The 27,760-nt window shown below is 33.2% G+C and overlaps 1 protein-coding gene across 2 annotated transcripts in view; it reads right to left on the bottom strand.

Annotated features, from left to right (window-relative positions):
* LOC142334340 (protein fem-1 homolog CG6966) overlaps nucleotides 1-27,760 on the bottom strand; it is a 113,980-nt gene that overhangs the window by 45,893 nt on the left and 40,327 nt on the right. The window contains exon 1 of one of the 2 annotated variants that reach the window (XM_075382309.1): nucleotides 8,450-8,557. The exons of the other annotated variant lie outside the window; for it this stretch is intronic. The gene's annotated coding sequence lies outside the window, so the exon portion shown is untranslated. Of the gene's footprint in view, nucleotides 1-8,449; nucleotides 8,558-27,760 lie in introns of those variants that run through there. 2 annotated transcript variants of the gene reach the window in all.

The raw sequence follows: 27,760 nt of genomic DNA, 5'->3' as shown, positions 1-27,760 counted from the left end.
ACAAATTTTTAGGTAGATTTCATAAGAAAGGTCTTGTATTGTAATGACTTCCGGAAAACTTCGACATATCTTCGCGTTTTACATCCCCAGACCCTAAACCTCTAATAATCAACTCAAAATGTTACACACACACACCTCTCACTTTCTTGTGGAGACGATAACTGCCGTAATTTTGCGCCAATCATTTTTTTTCAAATTGATACATAAAATATAACGAACCCAAAATCTCGGCCGAGTTCGTTAATGGGAAAAATCGGACTATGGGGGTGGAAATGGGGAGATTTTTTCGAAAACAAAATATCGCTATAACTTTCTTATTAAGTAAAATATCGAATTCGTTTAAAGTTCCTACTATTATTTGGATAAGGGTCTAAAACTTATCTTAAATGTTTTGATATCACCAACCATTGGCCCAGGGGGTGGAAAAAAAATGGGGTTTCCAAGACAAAAAATCATACCTCCCTTAATAGGCACAGTATCGAACCGGACGTATCAGTATCAGTTTAAAGTGGACGTTAGTCTCCTAAACATTACCTAAAACTTTTATCTGAAACAATTTTTGATATGACCAACCCTTACCGCAATGGATAATGTAATGAAAGAAACGTCCGAAAACGATGTAAAGGTTTGGAAATAACATAATTAATGTGCATGATTAAAAACGTTCGGGGAGGCCCTCGATAATCACTGAGGACTTGTTGAAACGCGTCTGATGAAATCAGAAGAAATCGTCGCTCAACGGTTTCCGACCTGGCCCTTCTTTTTCCTGATGTTTCAAGAGCTGTTATCGGTCGCATCGTTAATGACCACTTAGGCTTCAGAAAGGTTTCTGCACTTAGGCTTCAGAAACCCAACGTGCAGGTTTCTGCACGTTGGGTGCCGCACGTCTTAACGGAATGTCACAAAAAATCCGAATGGGATTTGCTTGGGAATTTTTGATGCGAATTAAGTTCCTTAACTCAATTGTTACCGGCGATGAAACGTGGATTTCGTATTGCACGCCAAAGAGAGAACGGCAGTCAAATGAATGGCGTCATCCTCAATCACCAACCAAACCAACAAAGGTCAAACCACAGCTACTTGAACGCAAACTGATGATCACAGTCTTTTGGGAAAGGTTTGGCATACTGTTGATAGATTTCACGCCACGTGGAACGATTATAAATGCAGAAGCCTACCGCGAAACGCTACGTAAGTTACGGTACGCCATTCAAAATCGGTGACATGGGCGGCTGACCGAGGGCGTCGTCCTGGTTCACGATAATGCACGTTCACATGTTGCAAGTCCGACACGTGATTTACTGAGAACATTTGGATGGGAAATTTACGATCACCCACTATATAGTCTTCTGATTACCATTTGTTTGGAAATTGAAAGAACGTTTGAGTGGTAAGCACTTCGCAGGTGACGATGGACTTAAAAATGCTGTTTATCAGTGGCTAAATGGACTGGCGGCAGAAGAATACGACGAGGGTATACTGAAGATGGTGTATCGATACGATAAATGTCTTATTCATGTGGCGATTATATAGAGTAGTATAAGGTATGTAGTTTAAGAAAAATAAAAAAATATTTATTAAGTTTTCAGAATAGATTTTTTTACAACGAAACTGTCTTTACTTTAGAGATAACCTCTCGTAGTACCCTAAAAGTAAACTGATATTTTTTTACAATGGAAATTCCAATTACGAATATACAAAGATTCATAAAAATACTATCTCGCCATCTGATTTTTATAATAGTAGGTCGTTCATATGTATGATGCGGAAGAATAAAAAATGATGTTTAATTAGATACAGATTAATTACGTCTGAATAAAAATAATACCACACACCTATTCAACGTAAACTCACGGATAAAAATGCTGACACCATATTTTTAGCAGACCGATTTTTACCTCGTCAGATCACATAATTCTGTAATCGTATTTATTTCACTTTTTCTACCGGTGCTGCTGACCGCAACGATAGAAAAAGGAGCGTACATTTTATAATTGTATAAAACAACTTAAGTTGAATAAAGCAAGTACGTTATAGCTATAGACCAATAAGCGGAGAAGATTCTGTTGGAAAAAAACAAAAAAACGATAGTATACAGAAGACTTGATAGCGAGTTATACTCAAACAATAAGTCTTAATATAATACGACTACAAAACTTTTTAAAAAAGGAGGCAGTAATCTTTGCGGGAGAACGGGAACAGTGAAATAAACTTAAAACACGTATTTCCAGTAAAATATCTTTAAAATTACCGACGCTGACCGACTGAAAAACGTAGAATAGTTTCGTACTTCAACGCCTGACGACATCGTCATCGTAAAAAACACTATGACTAAAACACTACAATAAATTTACAAGGTATAAAAAGAGACAACACAGCACAAATAATTGGCTTGGGCCGCGTTAAATACCCAGATACAGATATTTATTTTTAGCATAAAATAAGCGGTAACAGCAAAACAGGAAGTTAAATTTGCATCAAACAGAAGCACGCCTCATATCTGTACAATTATCACTGAAGTGCCATACCATCACGGTCAATGATCTTACAATCTTTTTTATTTGTATAACGTTAACGATATCGCTAACTGAAATTCTTACCTTGCTGATTATTCAAAAATACTAATGTAATTATAATCAACAAGACGTTAATATTTTCATAAGATTTCAATAAAGCTAATATAATAATCGATTAGCTTCTGTAACGGATTACGATAACGAATACATTTTTTACTAAATGTGGTGATATACGTTACAAGCGAACGCGGACGAAAATAGTGAGTCTTCTTAACGTAGACCCGCAAAGGAATGTTAAAACTAGGAAATAAAATTATCACCGAAAACACAAGGTTTACGAAGTTCAGCGGAGATGTGTACCGACATCTGAGCAGAAAAATATTTTGACGCAAAGGTCAACAATTTTTCTATAGCGCATAAACGACTATTTCACGCGAATAAAATGGCTACTAGGGTATTCCATTTTAATTCAAAAAATTTTATTGCATCACTACTTTTTATTTTGATGGTATTTGGGAAATGATAACTACCCAAGGATGGAAAGAGTAAAGATGGAACTTCATCTTGGTGTACTCAAAATTCATTTTGTTACATAACCAAATCTTGTAATGTTTCCTTAAGTTACGTTTACAAATTGTTGTTTTTTTTTTAATTTTGGGCCACAAATGAATAATTAAGGGCTTAGGATAACAGGCCTGTTTTTTACCTTTAACTCTTAGGTAATAGTATTACTTATAACATAAAAATTGGACTGTTAACGAGTGTCCTTTATTAAAAAAAAATTGCGGCCAAATCGTGAGATTTTGAGAATGTCTCATTTTTGGGGCCCATTGACCTCATGTGGGACAGGTGGCCAATACTTGAAATGTTTACAGCAGTAAGTACGTTTTATGTACTTTAAAACGTAAAATTTATTTTGTTACTCAAAGGGATTGTAGAATAATGAAGCCATCAAAACCGTTAAAAACAACGTTCGTTTTAACTATGAACAACATGTATGCAAAAACTTCACAGCATGTATTTTTTCAGATAATAATAATGTAGGCCTACTATATAAAATAATTTGTGATGTCTTATATTAGCTATTAAAGATAGCTTATATTCTAGACAGTTTGTTACTTAAAGTATGGCTCATAAACATAAACTCATGTTTAAACAAGTGAATAGACATGAATGTTTGCGAATCCCGAATGTAAACATTGTAGAAGGCTACTGTTTTGATTTCAATGCGATATGTTGTATTGTTGCTGGTGTTAATACACTGTGGTTACGTAATGTACACTTGTTTATAAAGTAATTTTATTACAGTGAACTCTTTTATGCGATATCTTTAATTTTTAATTTTATTACTTACAGAAATTTTTATTTTCGCAGTAGAGAAAGTGGGATATAAGAAGTGACGGGCAACTGGTAGTTTTATTTTATAATAACTGTACTATTATTGCAAGAACCCTTGCATTTTATAAAAACGAATTATGGAGTGTTCAATTGGCATTTACACTGAAACAGTAGGTCACAAATTTACCTACAGGAGATCTTTAGTATTGCACGATATTTTAGAGTTTACTAAACAGTAAATAACATTGATATCTTTAAGAAGCGGATGTACTGAAACAAAAAATATTTGTACTTTTCATAAAACCGAATATTTAGATAAATACGTTCATATTAATGGGAAAAGTTGCGCTAACCCATTTAGCTGTCGCACAAAACCGGTTAACAAATTTCTTCGAGAAATATCTTTGACACTTTCAACAAGTAATGCAAATTTAAAATTAATTCCGGGCAGAGCACTTTGTTCAAAATGCTTAAACAAAATACAAAACCACAAGACAAGACAAGAAAGCGAACCGAAATGTCAAGATATATTTGAGTCTCAATGTGTTAATAGTCGAGACGGTGAATAAAACTTGTTCAGCACTTGGCATTAACCCCCGTTAAGGTTAAAAACTTATCGAGCAGTGCTAAGGAACCAATCCACCGGACTGGTCTAGTGGTGAACGTGTCTTCGCAAATTAGCTGATTTCGAAGTCGAGAGTTCCAGCGTACAAGGAAGTCATGTGGTGTCCACATCAATTTTTTTACCAGTGGAGCGCCTTAGCCATGTCTTAATTCGACCAAGGGAGCTAAATGGAAGCTCAAAGTACTTGTGCAGGGCTGTGAAAGCAATATCAGTAGAGCCTTATGATGTTGAGTTAGGAAAGTGAATAAAACTAGTCCCAAACTTCTACTTCACTTAGGTTTTAAGAAAAATGGCATAAAACAAGAAAATGTTTTGCCGGCAGATACACTTTTTTAGATTTGGGATAAAATAACTTCGTTAATTTACCAATAAATAAATAAAAATTTCTAGGTAACCTTTTAGAGAATTTAATTCTGAGAAAGTTGATGTGAATAACGTCTAATAAATTTGAAAAGTTCAACTTTATTAAAAAAAAAAACAAAACACACAAACTGGATAGGAAACATGATACGATTTTAAACAGAATAATTTACATACAAATGCTAAACATTATAAAATAAAATTTAGCCTGTTTTCTGCTCTGAAGCAGGGCTAAATGCTTTACGAGCCGAAACTCGCTAATGATCGTTTTCTGATCTATGTTTACATGAACCTTTTTTCTTATTTTTGGTTATAGAATCATTTCCCGAGTGATTGCCTTGCAATTTGAAATTACCTGTATATATATCAGAACAAAACTTGTGAAAGGGCTGTGAAAGCAATATCAGTAGAGCCTTATGATGTTGAGTTAGGAAAGTGAATAAAACTAGTCCCAAACTTCTACTTCACTTAGGTTTTAAGAAAAATGGCATAAAACAAGAAAATGTTTTGCCGGCAGATACACTTTTTTAGATTTGGGATAAAATAACTTCGTTAATTTACCAATAAATAAATAAAAATTTCTAGGTAACCTTTTAGAGAATTTAATTCTGAGAAAGTTGATGTGAATAACGTCTAATAAATTTGAAAAGTTCAACTTTATTAAAAAAAAAAACAAAACACACAAACTGGATAGGAAACATGATACGATTTTAAACAGAATAATTTACATACAAATGCTAAACATTATAAAATAAAATTTAGCCTGTTTTCTGCTCTGAAGCAGGGCTAAATGCTTTACGAGCCGAAACTCGCTAATGATCGTTTTCTGATCTATGTTTACATGAACCTTTTTTCTTATTTTTGGTTATAGAATCATTTCCCGAGTGATTGCCTTGCAATTTGAAATTACCTGTATATATATCAGAACAAAACTTATTCAGCGCCTCAAAATATTATTACAAGAAAAAGTTTTTTTTTTACGCTATAAAATAAAATGCACTCTTAACGTTCTGTTCCTCACTCAGTAATGGGTTTGTCCGAATCAATTTTCGCCTAAAACCATCATAAAATTCAATATAAACATCGGTAAAAGAATCGTCCAAAATCGGTCACGTTGTTCTTGAGTTTTAAGCAATCATCAATAAAAATACACGGATTGTCTGATTTATACTCGTATAAAGATGAACGATTATTAACATCATTGATTACAGGTTTAATAACAGATCTTTTAGCTGTGAAATACCCTAAATAATTTCCATTCCCGCTTCCAAATGATCTTTTCATCAGCGTTAAGCAAAACTGAAAAAAAGTAATGGTCCGTTTATCAACCAGTAATCCATCCGGACATATTTAATGCGCAGAAAAAAAACAATCCAAATCCTTCACCTTTAAGAACGAGAATTAAAAAACCCTTGTTTGCATTCAAAATAACAAATTTAAGCAACAAAAAAAAATATTATCCAGCTGTACCGTGTTACGAATGAGTGCAATGGATAAAGACAGTAGGCAATAGATAAATCCACCGGGTTGGTCTGCTGGTGAACACGTATTCGCAAATCAGCTGATTTCGAAGTCGAGAGTTCCAACGTTCAAATCCTAGTAAAGGCAGTTACTTTTATACGGATTTGAATACTAGATCGTGGATACCGGTGTTCTTTGGTGGTTGGGTTTCAATTAACCACACATCTCAGAAATGGTCGATCAGTGACTGCACAAAAATACACTTCTTACACTCACACATATCATTCTCATTCATTCTCTGAAGTAATACCCGACAGTGATTCCCGGAGGCTAAACAGGTAAAAAGTAGGCAATAGATGAGTACTTAAAAAGTATCATTAATTTCGCAGAGGTATTTCAGCGGATGAGATGAAGCACGTTATCCTAGACGCGCTTTAATAGCTTTGCCGTTTAAAGCTTAATAACTCGCTTCAAAGTAACAGTAAAAAAAAATTCTCATGCGCTATGGTTTATTTTATTTTCCACCCGCTTTTCTGTATCCTGTGCAATTTCATTTCATTAATAATATGTTTTCTTCAAAACTTTGACAAAAAAATAAATTTTTAATTAACCTTACTCGACTTATGTTCGTACGAAAGGTGCAAAACGCCCCTAAAAATATTCTGTACTAACTGTCTGATGTACAATCTTTTCTCATTTTTAAAAGATAATGAATAATAAAACATATTCTTAAGTATACGATAGCTTTTAACAGCCACGCCCTTTATTTGAGCCAATCGATTCGTACAACGGTAAAGACTTAAACCGGGACGAATATGAAAGTGTCAATTCCTTACCGTTCTATTATTCTATTTTACCGAACAATAATCTGCTCTAATAGGTGATACGACCAACACAATATTAAAGTGTGAAACTCTAATTCATTTCCAAAAGTTACTAAAAGATGGTTTAAGAGTTTATTTATTTTTTAGTATTTTCAAATATTTTTTATTACCGCGATTCCACACTGACAAAATAGTAAAGAGATTTGTGTACGACTTTATTATACTTTAAAATCTGAAGCAAGTGCGACATCAGTTAGCTTTAAATTGCCAGGCGAGCGAAGAAAAACGGAAGCCTGTTCAAATTTTTAATCTACCAAAAAAAACCAGATGAATATACCGTGAAACTTGGTTACTAGTCTCCAAGGCATATAATTTTGTGTTGTATTACGTTAATAAAATGCAAATTAAAGTTTTATTTTGTTGTAACTTTGGGCATAAATTGTGCCACGATGTAAAACTTGGATGAGTAAGAAATATTGCGCGTTTGGCTATGTATATTTTTCCCAAGTAACACAAAGCAGGGCACACAATTTTTATACCAAAAATATTTCGTTTTTAAACTCTGAATACTACGGTGTCACAATAAAATCATCAGGGGAAGGGGGAATTACATACATATTTAAAATAAGCAGAATTATCTGTTGTTTTATACGAAACCTTTGTCGTACAAGTTAATTCAACATTATCCATATTAAATTAATATTAGATATCTATATTTAATCCATATTCATATAATATCCGTATTTTATGGATTTCCCATGTCTTTTTTTTCTACTACGTTTCCAAAATACCGAACTTAGTAAAAACGAATGATCAGAATTGAAACGATTAAAAAGGAAGCACTTCTACAAACACTTCAAGGTTTTATAAAATCACGTGACATGCACGACAGACAAATCACGTGCCCGTTATATATATATGTACTATTCAAGTTAATGCCTGTTCTAAATATAATTGTAGATGTTCACTTTCGACTTCTGCTAATCCCTTAATTTTTGCAAATTACAACAGTCCCATACGAATCAGATCTATTAAAACGTGTCCCCTTATGAAAATGTTTTGGTAAATACGCAACAGAAAAATTACAACTGGATTAACACGCAATTAAAAAGAAGATCGCTATATTCAATGCTTTGAAACTTTTCCTGCAATTAATTTCGTTTACAAAATGTTTGTCGAACAATAATTATTCACAAATTTTCAAGATTGCGAAAAATGTCTATCAACAACAAAACACTAATAGGAATTTGCATATGTAATTACTGTCACAGATACTTCTTACCAAACAATTAGCGTAACATAATAATAAACAAATTATTGTATACCTTTATTAACAGTTAACGAGTCCTTCGAACACAATAAAAATCGGGAAAAAGTAAAATTATTAATAAGTAAAGCGGAAATAAAATTACAAACTTCTTTCGTTCACTTTATGCCACTTTTGTACGCAAGTGCGAGGCGAATACGGTTTGATGAAAGTGACGTAGACGCTCCAAATAGAGTCTAGAAGATGAGCCAAATGCGCAATCAAACTACGGTTGCCTACGCGCTAAATTGAAGCACATAAATTTATTACATATGCACAATTTGTTAAGACAAAAAAAAATTACAGCACTTTTATTCACAAAATTAATTAAAACGATTTTCTAAATAAAATGAAGAACTGTCTTAAAAAAAATAATCTGTAAAAATATTTCCAACGTATACGCTTATTAAATTAGCATGGAAAATAGCAAAATTTCTCAGAACGTATAAATGCAATGAGCTTTTTGAAAAAGGAAAGATTATAATAAACAGAACACAATAGAAAGAGAATTCGGTTTGTGGTATAAACACATTTTAATTCGTTGCTTTCGTAGTTGTGTCACTTTCCTCTCGATCCACTACTTGCTAAATCTTTCACAACAAAATTATACCAAGCGCAATTCAAATCTGTAAACAGATCTCCAACACAAAAAAAAAGTAGGATAACATTCAGTGACAGCCATTACTTCGACCGAAAGGAGAATCACTATCGACCAAAAACCTCCACACAATATACCAGTAAAAAAAAATCATAAATTTTCACAGTAGCGAAAAGTCATTACATTATACACATATTACATAATTGTTACAAATATTATATTATTAAATATTATTAATATTTAATAACATTAATACAAACACTTATTATTAGTATACGTACTTACAGAAAATGGCTTCATGATATTGACAGAACTAAAATTATGAACTAGATCAATGAATCAACAACACTTCATTTTGGCTGTGTTTGAATACTAATATAAAAAATATAGCAAATAACTACGATTTGTAGCAGAGGCATAGATTTCGAAAAATAATAAAGGAAGCTTTCCTAGCATTTAGCACATCCTCGAAATAAAATAATGCACCTTCAAATTATGAACTGTGTTGTTTGACTCAGCTCATTCTTCTTTATATAAGTGAAGTACATCTTAACACGGATAAATATTGAATATTTAACTTCTAAGCTAAGAGTTCCTTTAGGAATGACTAATTAAACAAATTTTGCTTACTTTTCGTTAAGGTCCTTCAAAATTAGAATGAGTGAGTCGCACACATAGCTTTCCAAATAACATTTTATATATATATATATATATGTGTGTGTGTGTGTGTGTGTGTGTGTGTGTGTGTGTGTGTGTGTGTGTGTGTGTGTGTGTGTGTGTGTGTGTGTGTGTGTGTGTGTGTGTGTGTGTGTGTGGAGAAACAAGAGAAGAAAGGAAGGCGAGAGATAAGAGGAGAGGAGAGAGAATGTGAAAGAGAAGGAGAGAAAGAGAGAGGAGTACTGAAAAAAACGAAACCCCTTTACTCATATTCACCCTATAAGATGTTTTAGAGTAAATTACAGATATACAGATATTTTTCAGAGAATTTAGCAATTAGTATATGTGCTGAAATCTAACTTGAGTTCCTATTCAATGGGTATGAAATAGACAGGAATTTGGAAATTCGAGCTGATCTTTTTCAGTTCAAAGGATGAATTTTAACCATCCTAAAAGGAGGTAGCCAGAAACTATATATTTTTTTATCACTTAAATAGCTAGTCCCATTTTGTTTTCCCAATAAATATGTTGGCATTACTTTCTAGTTGAATTTTAGATTCTATCGTAAATGAATCGCGCAAAATATACTGGGACTACGAAATATAGCCTTAATCAAAGCACGAAATCATTATCTATGCTAAATCTCAAACCTTTATAATTACAAGCTCAGGAATTATATAATGGTGAATGCATCTTAATTCAGATTATCCAGCTTACATGTGTTTTAAATAAATTTTCTTAGGTCCAAGTAAATATTACTCGGAATATTATTGAAGGTAATATTCCTGACGCATTCAGTGTTGAATGTCAACTTGACATATACGCCGGTTTAAATAAATTTGAATGCTTGTCTCTTTATTCGCCTAGTAATGTGAAAGAGGAAAATGAGTTTCTCAGTTGCAGCTTACTGCTTAAGAGAAATATCCGCGCCGAGTTGTTTCGATTCCGTTCTCGACAACCATTTTCAATTTCTGTCTTATTTAATAACTTCAATTTTCATGCGAACAAATCATTAGTGTAAGGAATCTCACATGGAAATAAACAAGTTGAAAACAGAACGTCAGTTTTTTTTTACAGCGTACGTTATACCGGATGATTCAAAGGACTTTGCAAATTAAAAGCATATCAAAATTTATTTAGATAACTTAAAGATTCGGTTGAGGTCTCATTTCATAGCAAAACACATTCAGTTTCAATTCGTCTATTTCATTAGTAGCGAATACGGCCACCGGCGATATCACCAGTGTCGTTAAAAGTAGACATTTACCGGTGCGGAACGTGCTCGCTGTGCGTTTTGGTTTCACGATTTGCAATCAGCAACTGAAGTTCAACGTAATTTTCGTAGAGAGTACGGTAGGGAATCTCCTAGTAGGCATATAACTTACTCTTGGCACCAAACTTTCTTTGAGACAGGTTGATCTGTTAAACACAAATCATCAGGACGCCCACGCGTCCCTGAAGGTGCTGTGGAACAAGTTAGGGAAAGCTCTGCACGTAGTCCGAAGAAACCAACTCGACGTGTCACGTGAGACTGGCATTCCACAAACGGCTATTTGGCGCGTATTACGTAAGCGATTGTACTTGAGAAGACATACAAACTAACCGTGATTCAACACATTACAGCTGACGAGAAAATTGCTCGGCTACAGTTTTTTGTGAAATTGATATACAAAATTGCAGACGATACATTTTTAGACAATTTAATTTTTAGTGATGAGTCAACGTTTCACGTCAGTGAAAAGATGAACACCCATAACTGTTGAATATGGGGTAGCGAAAAACCTCACAAAAATGCAGCAGATTCATGATAGCTCTAAGGTCAATGTTTTTTATGCCCTACGCAAACAAAGACTGTACGGCCCGTTCTTCTTCCAGTAGGTAACCGTAAATGGTATCGTTTATCTGAGCATGCTTCAAAATGTTTTAATTCCTTAGTTAGATGACGACCATAATGGAAGTCAATACTATCAGCAAGACGGGGAACCACCTCACTATTGCCTAGAAGTCCGAGATTTTCTTGATACTCGATTCCAAGGTCGGTGGATTGGTCGATTCCAATTGCATGATCGCTCCCCAGATTTTTCTTGTGGGAGTTTCATTAAAGATCGGATTTATGTACCACCTTTATCTGCTGATCTTGTCGAACTAAGACTACGAATTAAACTCCGCAGCGGCTTTTTTTTGCGGGGGCGCAAAAGAAGGTACGCTATCAGCGCCCAGACACGATATTTATATAGAGTAAATAAATATTAAAAATTAAATTAAAAACTAAGGCCCAGTAACATAAACCACAGCATAAATAGCTGAAACATACTACAGAAAACTCAAATATTTTAATATAAACGGACGGCCCTAAAAAAAACGTAAAGCATTCGATAACACCTTCTCATTGTTTCCTAAGACATTTTGGAAGTTAACTGCTGGTTTAAACTTCCGATGCAATGCCACACAACAGACGACACAATCCACAACGATATGGTGTACAGTTGTTTCAGCGAGCACAAATGGGTGCCCGAGTCACTCACTGGTCGGCAGACTTGCTGACTGCAGTCTAGAACGAAATCTACTTCAAGTGGGATGTATATCGCATTACAAACCGAAGTCGTATCGAACCAAATTGAATGTTGGGTGACAAACTTGTGTTTTTTTACGAAACGAAATCTCAAACGAATCTGTAAGTTATCTAAATACATTTTTATATGCTTTTAAAGCTATGAAGTCCTTTCTAAATCACCCAGCGTTAATTACACTACATATTGTGGCCCGTTTCAATATTTTTCCCCATAAGCCAAAGCGACTCATATTTATTATACTACAGGGTCAGCCGAACGATACAAATAATGACGAGGTTGTAATTAATAGAATGAACGGTATTTCCTATTCAAATCTAATCTCATGCGATTACTCAGAGTAACGAAGAAAACACCACTATAAAATGACGTCATCCGAATCCACAACGCGCAATCATTCAGATAGACGTAACTAAGCGGTCGTTTTAAGTTTTCATATCCTTTCACTGTCTACAAGAGAATATGAATTACGGTAAGTAATTTTACGAAACGATAACAAAACGTTCCATTAACGTATCAAAACAGTTCAAGGAGGAACCAATCGAATACAAAAAAATGTCGGGCAACTCAAATTTTTAAGGATTAGATGGAATGAATGTTTAGAGAATATTATTACGCATACTTAAAAAAAAAGCAATACGATTAACAAAAACATTAAATCGATCACATCGCATTAAAAATTACATACTTTGCGACCATTCAGAAATAAAAAATTACAATTGCATAAGTATTCAAAGTCGCTAATAATAAAAGCAGTAAAGGAAAAACAGGCAATAAGGTAGAAGCCAAATAATTACGAAATAAAATTACTTCGTCAATAAAACACAATTTTCTTGGTTTATGATTAAATTATGTGTTACATTCTGTTATTTCCGACAGGAATTATTCTTATAATTTATCAAAAAAGCGGTACTATATTAAAAAAAATAGTAACTTTATAAATAGTAAGAATTCAGCCGTAGGGATTTTAAATTGAGTTTGTAGCGCTTCACTAAGTTTGAAAGTGAATTATAGCATACTGTACGAGCAAAAAATCGTACTTAAGAATAATTAAATCGGCAACATTAGTAGATTAATGATTAAAAACTATTTTTTTAATAATTTGTTAATAACCTATACGAAATTTTGTATCCGCAAATTTTCATGTTAATCTTTAACAAAATTGTTACTTCAAATTTTTTTTAAATGTAGTAACTTTTTCAAATTTATTTTACGCCACTTTTATTTATGCACCTAGGTAAATAAGTGGCATTCCTTTTATTCACAAAAACAAGTCGTCGGTAAAACCGAACTGTGTCAAAAATAATAATTTAAAGATGTAGTTCGACTGAGAAAATAAATAAGACTGTGATTAACTCACGCAAACTTTGATTATCTTATTTTACAACGCACGGTGATTGAGGAGACGCGCGCAAGACAAGCGAATATACCACTGCGTATATTAAAAGGAAAAGGGAAATGTCAACAGTTTTAGTAGATAAAACTGTCAAATCACATTACTCTAACTGAATTATTTTCCACCCTATTTGGTTTATCAATGGATAATTTTTAAGAAGCTGCATATCGGTTTAAAGAACTTCGAAATATAAATACGAGTACAGTTACAATCATATCAAGGAGAAATTTCAATCGAGTAAATCTTTGAAAGAGTAATATTCATTTAAATAATATTCTTTCTACATATTTCAAGACGCTAAAATAAAATGTTACCTATTTCGAAACGGATTTTTTACAAATAAAAGTAGTTAAAACTTTATAAATGGTTTGATCACACAACAAACTAAATTACCGTTTTCTTATAATCTTTTTCCTAAACTATAAAAGTCCAATTTCATAAACATTTTCATCAATTTAAAGCCCAATATTTTTAGAAATAGAACCCCCCTTCTAGCGTAGAGGTTTCAGCTCATTCAGAGCTCGGCAAGCTCAATAACTTTATTTTCTGTCCCAAGCAAATTTCTAAAAAGCGCGTCAGTAACTACATTTAATATCAGAAATCATGAACCTAAATACCTAAGAAGCTCTATATTATTTCCAGCGATCGGATTTAATTATATTCTGAATTACCTTATAATTTTTAATTAATAATTCGTATAAATTAATAATTTTATTCATAATTTCATCATTATTTCTTAAAATTAATTTTGAATTTCGTATTATTTATTTTCAACTGTATTAGTATTACATATTGTTCATGTAAACACGGATCAATACACGCTTTGTTTTCGTGTTAAAACACATTATCTTTCTTTTTTGACCTCAGAGGCAAAAAATGCGACTTCACAGAAGAAAATATCTATGGCTAAACTTCTGATACAAATTCGTAAAAAACTATTAATTGTACCTAATGACGTTAAATACATCTTGAAAAATTCGTGTGAAATTTAGTGAAAGTTAATTTAACTTTTTCACATTTCAGAGACGAAATTCCAAAATAAAAAAAAAATATTTTACTGCGAATGTTAAAAAAAAATATAAAACTCCGAAAAAATTCTTGTATTAAGTCAACCGTGAACACATCCAAAGAATAGCATAAGTAAAAAAAAAATGTATGTCGGCCTCTACACCATAACGTTAATCGGAAAACAGTAGCAAAATAACATAACTTAACGTCAAATCATTAACACTGATCATCAATTTGCCGACCGTTTATTTTCCAGCGTTTTATTTTATTTTTTTAAAACCGATAGTAAAATTGTTGCGTATAAATACTACGCGAATCGTTGAAAATATTTCTATTTCGAGCTTCGCTAAAATATTAAGACGTTGTGGCAATAAAGAATGCGCAAACAAAACCGGTCAACAAATATAATACCCGTGCAGTAACTACCTACTGTACAGGGTCGTCATATTTTATTATTGAAACTCCAAAACAACAGCCTTTAAAAAGTAAAAAAATTCGAATACTGTTGATAATCGGCAATGGAAGAAATAAAATGTCAAAACTATAATCTGCGTAATAAATACATCGAACAATAAAAAACACTGTAACAAAGACGAGTCGACATAAAAATTTCCGAATTAAAAACAGGAAGCAAAGATGAATAAATTTAATAGTAGTCTATTATCGTTATTATTACTACTTTTTGTGTTATACCACTTAAATAAAAGAAACTTTCAACTCTATCTTTAAACACAAACGTCCTTCAAAAAGTCGGAAGCTGTTGTAAAGGACGAGGGCAAGAGAATGAGTGATCTAAGCGAAATTTTTTTAAAGAAATACACACGTAATAAAAGAACATATGCGTATATATGTATAATACCATTGTATAAAAGCCGTTACGATCTACGATACAAAAAAGGAGTTGGCAAGGCAAGGTTTGTCGTTATTATAAGTTACTACGATAACCTTTATGTATATTCACTTTATGATAAAAACTAAAAGCGATTTACACCGAACAGGATGTCACGATATTAAGTATCGTGATATCATCAAAAGTTTTCACGATTAAAGTTTAGATAGTTATGTACTCATCTTCGGCAATGTATTTTTTACTTTCCCGTCTAGATAACGCCACAGGTCTGTAAGGGAAAGTATTATAATCAGTCCAATTTGGGCATGTGCGGTTTTCACCGGATCTTGACGTTTAGACACCTAAGGAACCCTAAAAACAAAAAAAAACCGAATGAAAATTTTCCCGATGTTAATGTTTGTATGTACATTTGTGTGTTCGATGTTGGCCTGTAAATCACCTTATACCTCCAGAACTACTGGACCGATTTTGACAAAACTTGGTGTGATTACTTCTATATATAGAGCATTGATGTCATTAAATTTTCAACTTAAAAGATCAAGGGGATGAGGCTGTAGAGCAAGGTCACTCTCAGTATCTGGAGATTTCGCATAATTAAGGTCATATATGTCTTAGACATATGCGTTAACTAAAAAACAACAATATTTGCAAAAAACCTTTTGAAAAATCGCACTCTATCCCAAAAAATGCTCTAATCTACTGCTATCATGACGTTACAGATAAGGGGTACAACTAAATAAACGAATAATATTTAAATTGTAAAAAACAAAACTCTGTCTTGCGGGGTCTCGAACTCGATCGCCCCGGTTGACTCGATACCTGGTGCGTTAAGCTTCGCAGCTACATCAGTCTACCGACGAAATTTATTCAATGTAAGTTGTGAAATTACATTAGGTTAGTTAGTACCGACGGTCGCCGCTAGTATCGTTACCCTCGCGCGAAATAAATACGGTATGCGCGCGTGCTTTAGTTAGAATCACTGAATTAAATAAACCAAAAAAAAGTCATATTTAAATAAAATTATAAATATTTTAAATTAAGTTGTGTATGTAAACCGAGCATCAGAAACAACCCTCAATTGTAGGACTTGACAACTGAGTTGTCAACTTTTTTAAATTGTTTAGCAGAGTTCAAAAACGTGTCTTACAAAATCCAAGTCTGTGAAACGAACTTACAAATATAACAATAGTAGCCGTCACGTAACGGCGAGCTTAGATGTTCAGCCCGCATGTTACTGCCAAACTATTATTCTCTGAAACAAAATGATCTAGAACTTAAATATAAGTTTTATCCCGATCCGGCATACTTAAATACATCGATATAAACATTAGGTTGCATTATACATTACACATACGTAAACATTACAAACAATAATTGCTTGTATATTGCACAAAAGTCGTATTTATATACTTGTACACCGATACTTCATTTTCAATATCCTCCTCTCCTTTTCTTTAGGTGTATCACATATTTTTACCCAAAAGAATACGTTACAAACGTTTCGAACACTGCCGGGTTTATATAGCTTCTAATATTAAGGATGGCGAGCACTGAAGAAGTAGTTTTCGCAGCGGCGGCTTTTGTTATTTTAGCAACACATAAATGAAAACGAAATAGTGTGGCTTTACTACCGAGCCTGGAAACGGTTCGGTGTGAGTGATCTGACGGTCGACCTGACAGTTATTGATCCTTTAACGATGAAAAGTTTTTGTGATAGTAAAGGGTCTTTCATTTTCAGAGCAAAAATTAAAACTGCAATAAAAAAAAGTACGTGTAATATCAACCAATTTTTTATGTTGATATTTACTGGTATCTTAACATTACGTTCGAAAAACATCATTCACACGCCCCCTCCTTGACATAGCCTCGTGTAACAACAATGTTTGCGCGTCTCTTTCGAACAAATCAGCTTAAATTTCACTAATAACGCGCCGAATATTTGCTTTCAAGTCATCCATCCTTAGTGGTTTGTTGCTATAAACTTGTAACTTAACATAACCCTACAGAAAAAAGTCTAAGGAAGTTAAATCATATGGTCTTAGAGGCTAATTGACATTACAATTTCGTGAAATTATCGAGTCACCAAATGTTTGACACAATAAGAGAATTGTTTAAGCAGCTGTGTGGCATATGGCACCATCCTGCTGAAACCACATATTATTAAAACTAAATTTTCTACTTTCGCAAACAAAAAATCACTATCATTACTCGATACCGTTCACCATTTACTTAACATCTCCTTGCTCATTTGCAAAACAAAAATGGCCTAATAATGCCATCACTTCATAATCCACATCCAAGGTGATTATTTTTTTAGAATGACGGATATAATGGTTGCTGTTGATTCATTTATGGATTAGATTCATCCATAAAACGACAATTTGTGTGTTTACAAAGCCACAAATCCAAAAACATTTTTTAAATGAAAATTTTAATCCACTTCAAGCTGCTCTAGAGTCCAATCAGCAAACCATCTACGCAAATAGCGGTCAAGTGACTTTAATTCTTGAGTTAGTTGAATATTATGCGGGTGCAAACCAAGATCTGGACGTAAAATTCGCCATGTTATTGTTGAAGAAAGGCCCAATTTTTTTGAACTACGTGAAACCGATAAATTTATATTTTCACGAACACTTCCAGTTACAGCAGCAATATTCTCTTGACTCTGCATTTCATTTGTGAATTGATATTTCAATATCAAGCAGAAAAAATTCTCTTTGAATTCTTTAACCGAACGATGAATTGTGGTTTTGTTTGGCAGGTTTATGCACACTGTAATTATCGCGAAGTACAAGATACGTAACTGTAATCGCTTCCAAATTTCGATAATAAATTTTTATGATTTGTGAACGTTGTTGAGGCGTGTAGCATTCCATGATGATTTATCGTTAACTACTGAAAATAAATGACGCTTAAAATTAAAAACAAATTTAACGTCGACAGCACAATCTGTCAAACTTTTGCGCTCAATTTAGCTTACTGCATACGAATGAATGACAAGCTCTGATTTTGAATCGTTAATAACACAGGGCCGAAAATAATGAAGCACGATACGATATCAGGGATGATATACCGATTACAGAAAAACTCATAGTTACTTTAAGGTTACTAAAGAATGGAGATTCCTATCAGCACAAGTTATTTGTTTAAAACATCGAAATCAACCGTTTCACTGTTCGTACCAAAAATGTGTGAAGCCCGGTAAATTTTCCAAAGATTATCATAACTACGGATTTGATTAATTAATTAAATATCATCAAAAACGCATTTATTATTTTTCTGCGAGATAACAGAATTTGATTAAATTAAGTAATTTTATTACATAACTTATAAACATTTGAAAGGCAATGAATTTACAAACTGAAATATGTGTATTCACTGTTACCGCTCTAATTCTCAGAATTTCGTGAACTCATTCTTGTTTTACTCAATTCTGTGAAATCTATGCTGCGCCATTAATTAATCCGCTTTACTTTCCAAATTTCTTACCTAGAAAGCAAAACTCTTCCCGAAATATCAAATTCGTCCTTCACAATCATATTTGAAGAAACGTTTTCCATTACAGTATACGCCTCTTCTGTCCGTCGGCTTCTGCCCGTTTGCTTGGTTTCTTAGGAGGATTCGTTGAAGTCTTGATAAGGCAGGATGTTGCAAGCATCGTTCGACGATAGCCAGAGCATGAATGAATGTGTTAAGTGATTACAATATGCTAGCATTACCGTTAGCAAATGTTGCTAACATCTTTTGATCTTCGCAGAGAACTTGCGGATTTTTGCTATATATGATAAATCTGCTAATAATATAGTACTAATTAATGAGTTAATTTCAGGATTTATAGCGATGATGGATTACACCGGTGACAGCATGTTTTGCTACACAATATAAACTCTTCTTTATGACTATTTCAAGTAATGTTATGATGACTTTAATGACTCTGAACGGCAAATAATTGGCAGAAAAATACAATAAGAACTTATTGTAATAATAATATTTACAATAATATTTACAAAATATACTGATGATAATTTTTTTTTATTATCATGTTAAAAATTTTGTTTAAGTTCACACGAAAACAAACTCATCGTTCTCAAATATTTTTTATTTTCTGTTTAATTTAAATAAGTAGTGCTAACTACTAAAAATTACAACAGTTTAACCAAATAAGTAAATTTGAATATATTTTTATTTGAAATGTGAACGACCATAAAACCTCCCTCTGTTGTGATAACTATAACGCTTCAAAAAAAAAAACAAAGTATTGTTCTTCTTCTCATTTTGGGATGCATTTACTCGCACAGGATTGTACTATATCGCAACTGGCATACAATTCGTGCCTGTTACACGTAGCTCGTCGTCCACTTCATTCCTAAATAATATAAAAACCTCTCAAATTTATTTCAAATACAGAGGGCTCTTTCACGATTTCCTTCAAAACGTTCAGCCTTTGCAGGCAGTAATCATTTTATTTCGGGTGAAGAACTGAATCTTCGTGACTCTCATTTTAAATTTTAAAACTACACAATTTAAAATAATATTATACTAATTTTAGCGACTGCTCAAATTTCATAATTTTTGGAGCTTTTGTAGTCATGTCGCTATCTCGTACAATATTGTTTAAATCTTATGCAATAAAAACTGTAAAGCCAAACTGTGTAAAAACCCCCTCATTAAATAAGCGAAAATGGTCAAAAATATTACAATGTGAACAAATCTTAAAGAAACTGAAAATCGTGTAGAAATTTTGAGATTAAATCAGATCGCTATTTAATTTTTTGTATCCTGTTGACACTTATAAAATAAAAAAAACAGCTTGAATTAATCAATTTACTTTATCAATTTTTACGCTACTATCACTATTCCACTACTACTACTACATATTTGTAGGGGTTGTGGGTGATGAATAAGTTCTTCATCCTTTGCCTATTACCTGTTCGATCTAGCTGCACCAAGGTATTTTTATAAGCTATCAAACTGGTCGTCTATTATAGGTTTATTTAATATCTTACAGATGAAGTGTTACCGACCTCGTACAAGGAGCTAAAAGGATTTTCATTTTCATCCCAATATCTGGCAGTACTTAAGAAAGTGCTCGTTTCATTATGGAAAACTAAGTCTTTCGAGCGATTTTCCGAGCTACGAAATTTGTATTAACGCTGCCGAATAACCTACCATCGCATAATTTCTTAATTTCATCAGCCACATTTGAATTATGTCGTTCGTCATTAATTTAGTACATGTACCCGTTTTGTATTCAGAGACTTAGTATCATACCAAATATGTCTAGTGTGAAACACCGACGCAATTACTTCCAACCTACACTAAAGTAAAATACTTAAAAGCTGGAGTGCAGTATATAAAATTAAAAATATTAGTAACATCAAATATGAAAAAAATAATAACAATTTAGACCGCTATTCTAAGTTACATTACGCTACCAACGATTATAGGTAAGAGTAAAAATGCCTGTAGGTCACTAGATGACCGGCTTATCCGAATGAAAATCACAGAACGTAATATAACGGAAAAATATGCACAGTAAATACAGTAACTATACTGTTTTGTAAAATATAAAGTCGTTAAGATAATAATTACTATGTTTTCTGCTAAGACCCCTATTGTTTCTATGTTTAGTACTGCCTGCCTAGCTATGAAATATTTAAGTTTGAGATTTGTCAAAAGTTCCCGAGAAACGAATATAAAAATACACATGTCACCGTATTCAATAACAATACGTGCAGAATAATTATAAAATAAAAAGAAGCTAGTAGTCGCATCATTTTGAAAAAGAATCAACAATATATATTAACAAAAGTAATATTGTGATAAATCTGAAAACGATTTAATAACTCTGAAAAACGTTCACCGTTTAGTATGAAGTAATTTAAATAAATTAAACTTGTATTTCGGTTAATAAATAAAAAATAAAGATTAGTTCTAAGAAAAAATCAAAAGAAAGGCGCGAAAGCATGTTAAAAACTAAAAATAAATAAAAACACTTCCCCATGACGTAAAGACCGATACAAAATGAACAAGTTTCACAAAGTAAAGCGGTATATTCATTCAATTACCGCTTCACATTATCTGCCCGATGCTTAACGGCTGTAAAACCTTAAGAGGTTATAAAGTGAATCTACTATACAGAATTGCTTTCATTGAAGGTAATATTCTCAGAACACCCAATTCCTACAGCTAACGGAGAAAGATTTCACCAGTCGTTCCTGTGGACTGTAAAATAGTACACTCCGTTCAAAGAAGACAGCAACCAGGAAAAAATTATGATAAAATTGTTAACACGGCACGAACAGAAATAACATTTTAATTTTAATCATAGATTATCATTTCCATACTACTGTTTATTTAAATAATATCTGATTATCGACTTTTAAAATTCTTCATCTATAACGAAAACACTTACTATCGTAATTTAAATCTGAAGTGCACAAGATAAATGCGGCCAACAAAAATGAAATTACGATTAAAATTTTTTTAAATAAACAAATCTTTCTAAATCCAAAATCAACATTTGATAATTTGTTAGAAATCAAAGAAAAACGGAGATAACACGCAACCCGGAAATGAAATTAACCTTAAGTACATCTGCTTTATAGCAATAGCATTATTGCTTTGCCAAACAACAATGAATAATACACCGTCTAATTTGTCGATAACAATGCGTCTAATTCATCGATAACAATGAACTAACATACGTTTAAAATGTAATAAAATTATATTAAGATATCAAAATGTAATCTTTAATTAAACCGAATCGGCATTATTACATAACTAGAGAAATAATATCAGTTAGTTAATGACACTGCATATTACTGCTGAAGGCAAACAACTAATTTAGTACCGGTATCGATGCTATTTTATACAATTCAACACCGCATTTTTTACGATTACGTTCAGGGTCAATTAAAACTGACGCCGATTTAAACATAACAAAACTACGTAAATATTAGAATATTTTTGTAATATACATTTGGATGTAAATCCAGAGCCATCGTGAATAAGGGCTGAACTTCGTGAATTTTTTTCTTTCTATTTTAAATAAAGAGAATAGCGAGAATTATTTCTTGCTATGCTTAAAAGATATGGTAGATTTTAGAGTTAGTCCGGACTGTATTTTTTATGATGAGATGGTAGAAGATAAAATGAAGCAACGCTATTTCTTCTTGAATCGTTATATTTAATTTGTTGTCACCCTTGACATTTTAATTGCATTACAATAGTTACATTAAACTTAAGAGTGTATGTATGACACTTTAGTCATAATTGAACTTTAACATTATCAAGAAACTATGAGTCCCCTTAGACTGAAATGAAAACACGACCGCACTGTGCGTGATCCTGACGTAGAATATAACTAAAACTGAATAAAAAAAATTAATAATATCGAAAAAAGCGGAGATAATACATAAAAAACTTTACAAAATACTGATAAAGGAAGACTAAACTTAGGAGAATAAAAAAATACTTTTGCCATAATAAAAGCTACAAGGCCTGCGGATGGTCTGTATGACTATCTTATAGAGGCCATTTATCAAAATCCAAAATTTTAAATAAACATTTATTTTAACAAAAAATTAAAAAAAAAATCTCGTAAATGTAAAAAACAATCAGCAATATCATCAGCTGCAGTTACCAAACATAAAATGAAAGGGATAAAGCCAAAAAGTTTAGCGGATCAGACTTTCTACTCATTACTGTTAGTTATTTGCTGTCCAGTATTGTCAGACTTAAAACGTTACAACATACAAAGTACTAACAGAGTATCCGAGACAAATGAGAAACATTATTTATAGTCTTTCGGCTTTCTACTTTAACCGACATGAACGTAAAAAAAAACTTTACTGATAAAATTCAATTATTAAACACACATTAAATATAACACACAAATCTTATTTAACGATAATGTTCCGATATGTAAAAAGCCGTTACAACAAACTTCCAGTCGCTGCAACAAACTTTAAAATTTAATTAGGCGACTGTTAACTGTACTTTACTTCGACCAGGTTGATGCGTGCTAGGCGATCTCGCTGCCAGCTCGCCTAAGTCTTCTGAACGTTCGGTAATAAATACCATCCACTTTAATCGTAAATATAAACCAACCGAGTGAGGGAACGGACAACATTCCAATCGAAATACAAAAAATTTTAGTCTTAGTTAATAAAAAATTTATGAGGATTCTTACGAAACTTTCAATAGAATTGAAGCAGTAAAACGTCTAACAATAGTTTGGCTACCACAAGAAGAGCCGTAGCCCAAAGAGAAAATTTAACCCGATGTGTTCTACAAATTCGTCCCGATTAGAATAAAAATTAATTACAATCGATTTAATCATTACAGTGTTTTCAAATCTAAAACGGAATACGTGTAAAAATGTCCACATTTATCGTACCACAAATTTCCCTCCTGTGTAATGTGCACAATGCACAGTTTCGCTCAGAAATTATTAATTTGTTATTCATACGATCTCCCCGATCTTATGACTAATGCCTGTACAGCAACAGCAGCAATCACAATGGCTTTCTCTGAAGTTAATACTACTTAATCGGCCGGTTATCTCTGCGGTAACAGGTTGAAGGTTTGTTGTTGAACATCGACTGCATTTTGACGGGCTTTGAATATTCCTAAGGAAATTTACATTCAAAGGGAGAAATTTCGCTTTCCCCCTTTGAAAGCGACGGGGAAATAGCCCATACCTCGCATTCATTAGCAAGATTCGCACAGGATACTAATTACTCTTGAGAACAAGCTAAAGCGTTCGCACTCAAAGCTCGAGCGCCATGTCGAGAAACCTAACAGTTTGATTATGCCACCTAACAAAATCAGTGTTAGTAAACCCGCTAGAAAATTGTACTTCGGTGCGTGCAACAAAAATAGAACATTCTTTATCGCAGAAATGATTAACTAATGCGTTGCCAGAAAATTCGCAAAATAAACATATTCAAAACCTATTTATGGTTTTTTACATTCAGAGTCGTGGTGAATAGCATAACTTACCTGCTCTGTTCAAAATTTAAGGAGTGCCCAGCGCAAAGCCTTAATAGTATGCACTGGTGTTTTTAAAACAACCTCCTACGGGGCTACCACCGTATTGGGAAAGGCTCTCCCAATCGATTTAGTGGTGAAAGTTCGAGCAGCCATGTGGATGTTGCGAAGAGGTCGGGAAACCGAGGTATTTGGGATGCGGTTTCGAGCCGGGCTAGAACCGGAGCGGAACGACTATCACAATGCACCGGGTCCAAATTTCGTTCAGTTGCCCATTTCCCGCCTGCGGAAGAGGCTATGGAGCCTCGCGATGGATGCATGGCAGCATGAATGGCACACCACGAATAAGGGAAGATCCCTGTATAGATTTATACAGGATCTGGGGGGATTGTATGCCTCGAATTCATTTTTAAGGGCGTCGGGTGCCCAAGTGCTCACCAACCATGTGAATTTGATGCAATATCTGTTCAGGTTTCGCCTAGCGGCTGATGAGTTGTGTGCGCGGGGAGGTCCAGTCGAACGAACATTTGATGTTTGACTGCCCTGCTCTTGGGGGGGCCAGAGACCGGGCCACCCTGGAACTTAGAGGTCAGGGGGAAAACTGGCCGCTCATAAACGGTGAGTCGATGTGGCGAGAGCCGCATTGTCGGACCGTGTGGGGGTTCCTCGATGAGGTTACGATGTTCAACCGTCATCGTTAGAATTTAAATCGTTTTAAATTTAAATGGGATTTATTGATTCCTATAGCGGAGCTGTGGGAAGTCCTTATCCGAAATAATGGCTGGCCACCAGCCAGTAAAAGCTCCAAGCGCTTTAAATGGTGGACAGGCACTAGCTGGCTGACAGCGATCGAGGCGTGGCGGTTTAAATTACCGTCTTATTGTATGACTATATAGTTTTAATTGTAACAAGGGGTGCGCCTCCCCGATTTAGTTTTAATGTGGACAAGTGAGTGGTAGGGACACTTAAGCAGGTGCTGTACGGCACCCTTGTGGTGGCGGGAGAGATGCCAGCTAACCAATTACCTGCTCTGTACATCTACATTCTGCATGCGGAAATATTAAGCTAATAGGATGCCTTACGCACGAAAGTAATAAGTTAGTAAATAAAACCGATACAATACCGATTTATGACTGCAAAACACTTACTAGATCTACAATTTTTCCGCTGATATTTAACCGAATATTCAAATTCTAAAAATCAAAAAGGGGCAGAGTTAACTCATCGTGCTATTACCGTATGCGACAAGCGTCATATAATATGGTAACCGATAGAAAAATAAAATTAAATTTAAACGTTGCAATGAATCTTTAAAATTATCGAACAAAATTTTATAATGAACAAAATAAAAGTTATAAATAAGAAAACCGATAATATTATGTATTATCTGTTATTAAATTAGCAATTATATGAAATTATCACAAGGAATACGCTTCGAAGCCGCAAAAAGTCAAGGACAGTTTCGATACGAACCACAAATGATACAAAAAACGATCTAAAATACAGCACACATAAACAGATTTTAAAATTGCACGGCGCCATTTCTATCTCAAAATAAAAATAAATGAAATATATAATATAGTGAAAAAACGCATATTATTAATAGTCAGATCTCATATAAACCGATAAGGAAAAGATATAAATAATTTAGTCATTAAATTACGCAAAAAAAGTTATATAACAATAATATCAGATCAATAAAATTTTATCCGCTACAAAAATAATTTTCAATTAAGTAATGAATAAAACATTAAAAGAAAATAAAACGGAAAACTTAACGTCTACGAAACAAATAAAAACAAATTAATTATCGTCCTTTGAGAGAGTTGCAACTAAAACAGAATAAAATAAACGTGTCGCACGTGGTCGAAGTGCTAAAGTTAATTATAACTGAAACACATAATAGGGATATTTTATTATTAGAAAAACGCTACATTTATTTTATTATAAGCGCGGTTAAGGACGCAAATGATCTTACGCATTTTATATTGTTAATATTTCATACTTTTTTTAATTTTTAATAATAATTATTATTAAGGTATTTGTAGAAGTTTAAAAACAAAATGACATTCAGTTAAGGTAGTTTTACAGGTTTCTTGTTATTTTTAAAACTGTTTCACCATCGTAATTCTACACTTCTTACATACAAAGAGGTATCGGTACAATTATACTGCTATGGCTTTGAATTGAATACCGCATGAAATCACTGCCGGAACCAACGAAGGACTTTAAATCAAAATAAATCACTACAGATTGAATAACATTTATCAAATAATATGAATTTAAGAGAAAATACTCTAATTTTTATTTCAAAAAAACAAAAAAAGTCTTAAAAATAAATCACAAAGTACAAAAAGTATTATTATAAATTATTAAAACATTGCTACGAGCTAATTACAAACAGAATTAAGCATTTCAAATAACCGTAAATCTTTTTCTATGATACCACAAAACTGTGTTAAGAACCCCATTCATATCTATACGTTCATTAATAGGTTTCACATAAAAAGAGAAGAGCATAATGAAACATATTCAGACTCCAGCAAGCTGTTGAAGATAAAAGATCGGGCATTAACATACAGAATACTTTAGACGACTTTAGGATAGATATCACGCGGGTTTCCAAATATACGTTACAGACATTTTATTACTGTGAACAAAGATAACGAGGTTACTAGTCGCTTTGTGAAACGATGCACCAGCCGTCTGTTCCGACGCACAAACTGGCAACCGCGCTTCCAAATGTTAAAGAGTCGTGTAAGATATTCTACGACAAAACTTTTTTATATCACTTTGAACTGTGTAATTTAATCGCCTACACCAGTGGTTCCCAAAATGTTCCAAGTCGCGGCGCCCTTTTTCGATTAAAACATGAACTTACACCCGTAAGTAAGAGATAAAAATAAATAAACCCGTGTATCTTCATTATTTTTTTACTTTATTAACATTAAATTAATAATTATAAATATCTTAGTTCGATTAATTATGAAGCTTTTACAATATTTCGCGGCGTCCCTGTGAAGATGTCGCGGCTACCCGGGGCACCGCGGCGCACAGTTTGGGAATCACTGACCTACACCAATATAATATAATCTCAACACGAATATTAGATTTACAAACAGAAATCAACAAAACTTTTCAGTGTTTCAATATACAATAAAAGCGTTTTAATTACAAAATGTACTACAAAAAGTAAAATTCTCTGAAAAAAATCTAACTGAACTTTAAAATCTTAAAGTTTTCACCTTTTTAATCAG

This window comes from Lycorma delicatula, chromosome 1 (assembly GCF_047948215.1).
Source record: "Lycorma delicatula isolate Av1 chromosome 1, ASM4794821v1, whole genome shotgun sequence".
NCBI lineage: Eukaryota > Metazoa > Arthropoda > Insecta > Hemiptera > Fulgoridae > Lycorma > Lycorma delicatula.
Note: the sequence above shows the minus strand (reverse complement) of the source record. Positions and strands in the feature narration are given on the sequence as shown.